Source organism: Azolla caroliniana, unplaced genomic scaffold (genome assembly GCF_043228905.1).
Source record: "Azolla caroliniana isolate FFs.n. ecotype wild unplaced genomic scaffold, voAzoCaro1.0.p SCAF_18, whole genome shotgun sequence".
Lineage (NCBI taxonomy): Eukaryota > Viridiplantae > Streptophyta > Polypodiopsida > Salviniales > Salviniaceae > Azolla > Azolla caroliniana.
Genome location: NW_028230453.1, coordinates 9,065,415 through 9,073,548, shown reverse-complemented (window position 1 = coordinate 9,073,548; position 8,134 = coordinate 9,065,415).

The following is an 8,134-nucleotide window of genomic DNA, read 5'->3' as shown; positions in this document are numbered from 1 at the left end:
TGCACAAGCTTCTAGAATGTTCTAGCTTCTAAAGCTTTCTGGAAGCTTCTAAAATCCTACATGTAGAATAGATAATCTACAATAATCTAGTAAGGTAACATGATTATGTATTGGATGTATTGGTTAAAACATATCGATTAAATACAGTACGTCAAGAGTTTGAATCATTACATGACTGTTGTCATGTCCATGACATTATCCCCCTGCTAAGGCCGCCTCTGAAGATGCCTCCCTGGTTTTTGTGGATATTGGTGATGAAATTCATGAACATCCGGTGCATTCTCCAAGTGTTGGCCTGGTTCCCAAGTTGCCTCTGAAACGGGATACCCTTTCCATAGGACTAAGTATTGAAGTTGTCGTCGACACCAACGAGAGTCCTGAATCTTGTCCACCTCGTACTCCTCACCTATGGAAAGCTCAATTGGAGGTGGAGGTGGAGAGTGTCTTCCAGGAATAGTGGATGGGTGATAAGGTTCGAGAAGAGAGGCATGGAAGACATTATGAATACGGAAATGTGGAGGAAATTCCAGCTGGAAAGTGATGAGATTGACACACTCAATGATGCGGAAAGGCCCCAACTTCTTGTAATCCAACTTTCCGCAATGTCGAGTAGTATCGGCATGGCGACGTAAGGGCCAAACTTGATCACCAATTGCAAAGGCAGGTGTAGCAGAACGATGTCGATCAGCTTGCGCTTTATACCGGTCCCTTGCAAGGATGAGTTCGAGGGAGAGATCTTGATTAATGTCAGCTAAAATACGAGCACGTCCTTTTGCTAACGGGTTGACAGAGTTGCCGGAGATGGAAATACTAAAGCGAGGATGGAAACCATAGTTGGTGAAAAATGGGGTGACCCCAGTTGAACCATGTAGCGTATTATTGTATGTGAACTCTGCCAAGGGTAGGAGGTCAACCCAATCATCTTGTTGGTAGCTAAGCAAGCATTGAAGGTATTGCTCAAGAATTCAATTCACACGCTCCATTTGGCCATCGGTTTGAGGATGATAGGACAAAGACAAATTCACTGTTGTTCCCAATGTTTGAAGGATCCGCCGCCAAAAACGAGAGACAAATTGGGGTCCGCGATCTGAGGTGACATCATCTGGGACCCCATGAAGCTGCACCACATTCTTCAAAAATAGATCGGTTGTTGCTTCTGCTAAAATAGTCTTTGCACAAGGGGCAAAATGAGCCATCTATGGAAACCGATCTACCATGACGAGCATTGTGTCATATCCGTGAACAAGAGGCAAGTCAGTGATGAAATCCATAGAAATTGATGCCCAAGGCTGGTTGGGAATGGGAAGTGGTGGTGGACGACTTTGGATCTAACTCAAGTATCCCATGTCTTGATGAATTCCTTGACGAACTTCTATGGTTGAGGCCACCAATATCCTGGTGAGATTAATTCGAGTGTCTTTGCAACGCCAAAATGACCAGCCAAGGGGTCATCATGACACTTTTGGAGAACTTGAGTTCGACATCGGCCCTCCAGAACATATAAGAGTTGGTCTCAGTAAAGCAATCCCCCCTCAAATCGGAAGCAGACAAGGTCTTCCTTGGTCTTGGATTTAGACGGATCAATAAGACCTTCCTGAATTGCATTGGCGAATTTGTCAGTGGGAAGTGCCTTGGCAATCTCCTCAAGCAAAGAGTCGTCATGGAGCATATATGTGGCGAAGATCTAGAATTGATCTAGTTTAAGTAAACATTGAGATCATGTGCGATCATGTTGCAATCAATGGAAGTTCCGGTCGAAGAAAGATGACGATCGAGGCATGTGGGGTCGACGTGCAAGGCACTCTCCCACGGGCATGCATAATGTGTTACCGTACAAGATGTACGGAAAGCGAGGGTGGAATATTATAATGTTGTTTATGTGTATGTGTATGTGTAAATGTGTAAGTATAATTGTGACTGTTAGTAGATGTGTATGTGTACACATGCACATGTGTGTGCATGTGGACGTATACGAGGAGGAGTGAGTAAGTGATTAGTGTGAATGGACAAGGGGGCTTGCACCCCTATGTATCTACCCCCTCTTGTAACTATTTAACCCCTTATGGGGAATGAATGAAGGATGAAAGGAATAGTTCTCTATCTCTCTTGTCATCTCTCTCTTCCCTTATGTTGAACCCCCTTGGGAGGGGGGTGGAGCCATTCTAGGCACCACCCCCCACCTCTCAATGCTTCTCAACATCTTCACCATCTCCATCCCTATCACTACCCTATTATCATCATAATCGTCATCCCTAACCCTAAAACACTATCTTCAAGTATCGTAGTAATCTTTTGAGTGTGATCCAATGCTTTGGTCCTGGATTAGCCATGAAACGAGAAAGAAAACCGGCGGCAAAGCAAATATCGAGACGTGTGCAACTTACTAGATATCTTATACATCCCAAGATTTGTTTATAGGGTACATCCTTCATTTCGGAAATTTCTCGTTCATTTTTGGGAGAATCATCATTTGAAAGTTTGCATGGAGAGGTAAGAGGAGTACTAATAGGTTTACTATGAAGCATATCAAATCGTTGGAGAATAGAATTAATATAGTTTGATTGTGATAATGAGATAATATGATTTGTTCTATTTTGAGTTACTTTGATGCCTAGAAAATGTGTCATAGGGCCTAAATCGGTGATAGAAAAGACATATGCGAGTTCCTTCTTTGCAATAGCTAGATAAGATTTAGATTTAGAATTAGAGATGAAGGGCAAATCATCAACATAGACACACACCTATGATAACAAAATTGGATTTGGCTTTTCTAACATATATATTTGGCTCATTGTTTAGATGATGATACCATATGCGTGGAGATTGTTTAAGGCCGTAAATAGGTTTACGAAGTCGACAAACATGTGTTGGATGACTTGGATTTTCAAAAATTGTGGTTGTTGTAAATAAAGTTCTTCATCTAAATCTCCATGAAGAAAAGTCGTTTGTACATCCAAGTGATGCAACTCTAGATCATGTTGAGCAGCAAGAGCAACGAGCATTCGAAAACCACATATTTTTTATGTTGGACTAAATGTATCTTGAAAATCAATACCTAGTACTTGAGAAAATCGTCGAGCAACTACACGAGCCTTGAAGCGAATTGGATTACCATTACTATCTCTCTTTATGCATAAGACCCACTTAGAACCATTTATTTGACGATCTTTTGGAGGCTCAACGAGGGTCCACATACCATTTTTAATTAAAGCCTTCATTTCTTCTTCCATAGCTTTTCACCAGAGTTGAGAAGATAACATTATTTGTATTGTTAGAGGGAGTTAAACAATGTGTATTTAAAGGAGTACGAGGAAGAGAATCATCTAGAGATTGGAATGAGGGAAGATGAGCAGAAGAATTAGTTGGTTAAATAGGATTGATCTTTGCCTTGTGATTAGATGGAAGAGCAACACAAATAGTGGAAGTAGAGGATGAGCCAATGTTGGCTCCTTCAATATGAGAGCTATTAATATTAGAGATGGTTGAGGAAGATGGTTGTAAGTGGGTAGGGGTAGGTAATAAAGGAGGTAGATTAGATGAGAGTGAAGAAGAAACCTTTGTAGAAAGCCCATTTTCTTGAAATATCACATTGCGACTAAAGAATATTCTTCGCTTTTGTGGATCGTAGAGCTTGTACACCTTGTATCCCGAAGCTTCTCCATATCTGATGAAAATTGATTTTGTAGCCCTTGGATCTAGCTTATTTCTTTGAACATTTGGCACAAAAGCATAAGCATCACAACCAAAAATACGAATGTTACTTAAGTTAGGTTTGTGACCATGCCATAGTTCATAAGGGGTTTGGAGCTCCAAGGATCTATGAAATCCTCGATTTTGAATATAGCAAGCGGTGCCAACTGCTTCCTCCCAAAATTGAGGCGATAAGTGAGAAAATTGTAACCTACTCCGAGCCATATTGAGAAGTGACCTATTCTTCCTTTCAGATACACCATTTTGTTGTGGTGTGTGTGGTGTTGATATTCTATGATGAATGCCTTCATTTTGATACAAACTTTGAAATTCATGAGACATATACTCACCACCATCATCGGTTTGAAGACTTTTAATCTTTGATGATGTTTGCACTTCGACTCAAGCCTTGTATTCTTTGAATGCTTGATAAGCTTGACTTTTGTACTTGAGAAAATGCAAGATTGTAAATCGACTAAAGTCATCCATAAAGCTAATGAAATATTTGGCTCCACTAAGAGAAGGGGTTGGAAAAGGTCCACATAGATCACTATGTACTAATGCAAGAGGGGTAGTGGCTCTAGATCTATGTTTTGGGAAGGGTTGTTGGGGCATTTTCCCAAGGATACAACTTTCACACAAAGAGATGGGCTTGGAAGGTTCTTTTGGCAAACAATGGACTAGATTATTACATTGTAATGTTTTTTGAGGATTGAAATGCATATGGCCGAGATATGGCCTAGAAGAAAATGCGAAAGAGAAGAGGGAGAATGAAGATTAGTTAGAGATATAGATGATTGAATTGGAGTAGAATGATGTGCTTCAAAAATAAGAGATGTAGGAATACATTTTATGGGATATAAGCTTCCTTCTTGTTTACAACATGTTCTAATAAGTTCTCCATTGGAGGCTTTATGTTTAATAATAGCATGGTTAGGATGAAATTCAATGATAGTACCATTTTTCGTTGCTTGACTAATGGATAACAAATGTTTGGTGATGCCCGGGACATAGAGAACTTCATTGATCGTGAAATTTCTTCCTCCTGTAACTTCAAAAGTAATAGCTTGTTTAGTCCCATTATTTCCAAATCTTACAATGATAGGAGGTTCAACTTCCTTATAATTACATAACCAATCTTTTCTATTAGTTAAGTGGTTAGTAACACTAGTGTCGAGATACCATATGTCATTTACATTACTTGGATTTGGAATCGTGGCGGAAAGTGATTCAGCAATGAATGCTTGAAGGACATCGTTATACTTTTCAACATTTTGACATCTATCTCCTACGGCTTTTTCATCATCCATCTCTTCTTCAACAAGATGGGCTTGTACATGCCTCCAAGGTTGATAATTCTTGAAGTTTGACTTTGCGTGGCAATCTTTTGTTGGATGATTAGTACATTTGCATATTTTGCAATAGGTATTGTTGAACGACATTCCTCCTTGTTTTGAGTTTTGATCTTTCTTTATCCATGGCTTTGAGCTTTCTCCTCTTTGGGTGATTTTTTTTTGTATGCTACCATTGCCACACTTGGAGTTGAATTTGAAGACCTTTGTGAACACATTGTTTCTTCATGTCTAATATTTGCAAGAGATCAATTAGAGTTGGACAATTTATAGAGTTTTGGGTGGTTCTGAAAGTGGACCACGAGTGAGGAAGAGCACCAAGAAGGAGAATCTTTTGTAATTTATCATGGATTTCTAATCCCAAAGTTAATACATCATCTACTTTCTTTTCCCATATTAATAGAAATTCACCAACTGCTTGTTCATCATTCATTTTGTAATTAACAAGTGCTTGAAGTGTATACGCTTGTTGGGCATCAATTTTCAGTTCGTAGATAGTTTGTAAGTGCTTCCACATTTTTTGAGCCATCTTCATTTTTCGCAATGTTTCTCAAGTGCCATCACTTACTTGCATTAGCATTTCCATTCTTGCGCATAAGTCTTTTTCTTCATATTCTTCAAGTTCTTCGCCTTTCTCCGGTTTTGTCGACGATCCTGAAATGATGTCCCATACATTATTGTATTTAAAAGTAATTCTAATCTTGCCTTCCAAATTCAATAATTTGTGTCCGATAATTTCTCGATCGTGAATTTTCGCATGTTGAGTTGCGACGATGGCATAGATTGTGCCATTATTGCAGAGGACTATCCGGATCAGCGCACGACAAACACAAAATTCTTTCGTTACTTGACGATCTTGGACACTATGAATATGATTATTTTGTATGGGCATGAAAGTTAAATTATGATAAGGGCATGTGTTTTGTGATTTAAGAAAGGCATAGACTATAGGTTATAGATCGTTTGGCTCTAATACCATGTAGGAAAAGAAGAGAAAGAGAGATAGAAAGAAAAGGAGGACCATAGTAATCTTTTTGCATCATACACTTGGAGGTTTAGGGTTAGGGATGACGATTATGATGATAATAGGGTAGTGATAGGGATGGAGATGGGGAATATGTTGAGAAGCATAAGCATTGTGGGATGGGGGGATGGTGCCTAGAATGGCTCCACCCCCCTCCCAAGAGGGTTCAACGTAAGAGAGAGAGAGAGAGAGAGAGAGAGAGAGAGAGAGAGAGAGATTGAGAGAGAACTATTCCTTCATTCTTCATTCATTCCCCATAGGGGGTTAAATAGTTACAAAAGGGTAGATACATAGGGGTGCAAGCCCCCTTGTTCATTCACACTAATCACTCACTCACACCTCCTCGTATCCATCCACATGCACACACGTGTGCATGTGTACACGTACACATGTACTCACACTCACAATTACAGTTACACATTTACACATACACATTAACAACATTATAGCATTTGACCCTCGCTCATCACACTCTACATCTCCCGTACATCCCGTACGGTAACACATTATGGCACGCCCGTGGGAGAGTGCCTTGCACGTCAATCCCAGATGCCTTGATCGTCATCTTTCTTCGATTGGAACTTCCGTCGGTCCTCTCATCGATCGACTCCCTTGATCGGAACGTTTGACTCGAACATCTCCTTCGGTCAGCGAATCTTCCTCGACACGAACATTCTCATTCTGTCGGTTCACGAACTTCGTCATGGGTCCAAAAGCACGTTGTGTGTATGTGTGTTCTTCCTTTAATTTTTTGTGAGTTGTCGTGGTTGATCACGTCCATTTCTTTTAGGTTGATGAATTTTTAAATTTAGGTACTCTAGCCTCAAATTTTCTAAACTAATGACAATGCCCTTAGGTTTTAAAAATTGTATTATGTACCCTCATGTTTTTAAAATTATGTTCGATACCCCTATCATTCTCTCTTGCCCTTTCTTTTTATTGCTTGATTTATTATTATTATTATTCCCCTCCTCTCTCTTGCTTTCTCGCTCGCTTCTCTATCTGTTTCTTCTCTGTATCTTTCTTAGATCTCTCGTTGACACCATCCTCTTCTTCTTCTGCTTCTTTTGATGTATCCTTTTGTTCTTTCTTCTATCTCCTTCTTGCGTTTTCCTTCATCGTTTCTTCTTATTTTCTGCTTGTTCTTCTTCTTTCTTTATTCGGTCGCTTCGGCCGCTGATTTTTGGCTACCGCTACCCTTTGTCTGGCTATCACCGCTTCATCCGGCCGCCTCTGTTCCTTCCGGCCGTCGGCTGCTGTCCGGCCATCCGTTGTCCGCTCGTATGTCCAGCCGTTTTCGTCTCCCATCTCTGTGTCCGTCTCGCCCGTCCGGCCACCTGTCCTGTTACTCTTCAGCTGTTGTCCGGCCGTCGGTTCCGCTATCTTCATCGTCTCATCGTTATGTGTCTTTGTGCATTCCGGAAATCGATCCGGCCGCTATCCGGTAGCTGTTGCTCTTGCCGTTGCCACTGTACGGCCGCTGCTCCATCCGGTCACTGTCTCTGTCCAACCACTCTAGCCGTTGGTATGTGGCCACCGCCGTCCAATTCCGATAGTCGTCCCGGCTCCGTCACGTTCCGACCATTTGGCCCGTCCGACCATGTCTTTTCATTCTGTCGTGTTTTTCCAGCCGTCTCTGTCAGCTTTTTGGTCGGTCTCCGGCCGTTTCCGTCTCTGTCGTCACTGTCTCCATCGCCGTCGTCATTCCAGCTACCATCGTTTGTTTGGCCGGGCCGCCGTTGCCTCTTCATTCGGCCTTTGTCTCAGCTGTTGCTCCATCCAGTCGTTGTTCGGCCATTTCGGTTGCCGTCTGGCCATCTGTGGCCGGCCATCCATTCGTCGTTATTCTGTTCAGCCGTTGAGTGTCGGACGGCCGCTCTCCGGCTGCTTCCGTCGCCGTTCGTCACTTCTCCTGTGTTGTTGCGTTGTTCGGCCTTGTCCGACTGTATCCATTTGGTTGTCGGCATCTTTGTCAAACGCTAACCGGTGCCTGCCCGTCCTTCCAGTGTCTTTCCATCAATGTCCGTCTGTTCGGCCCGTTTGGCAGTATCTTTCCGGTTTTCTGTTC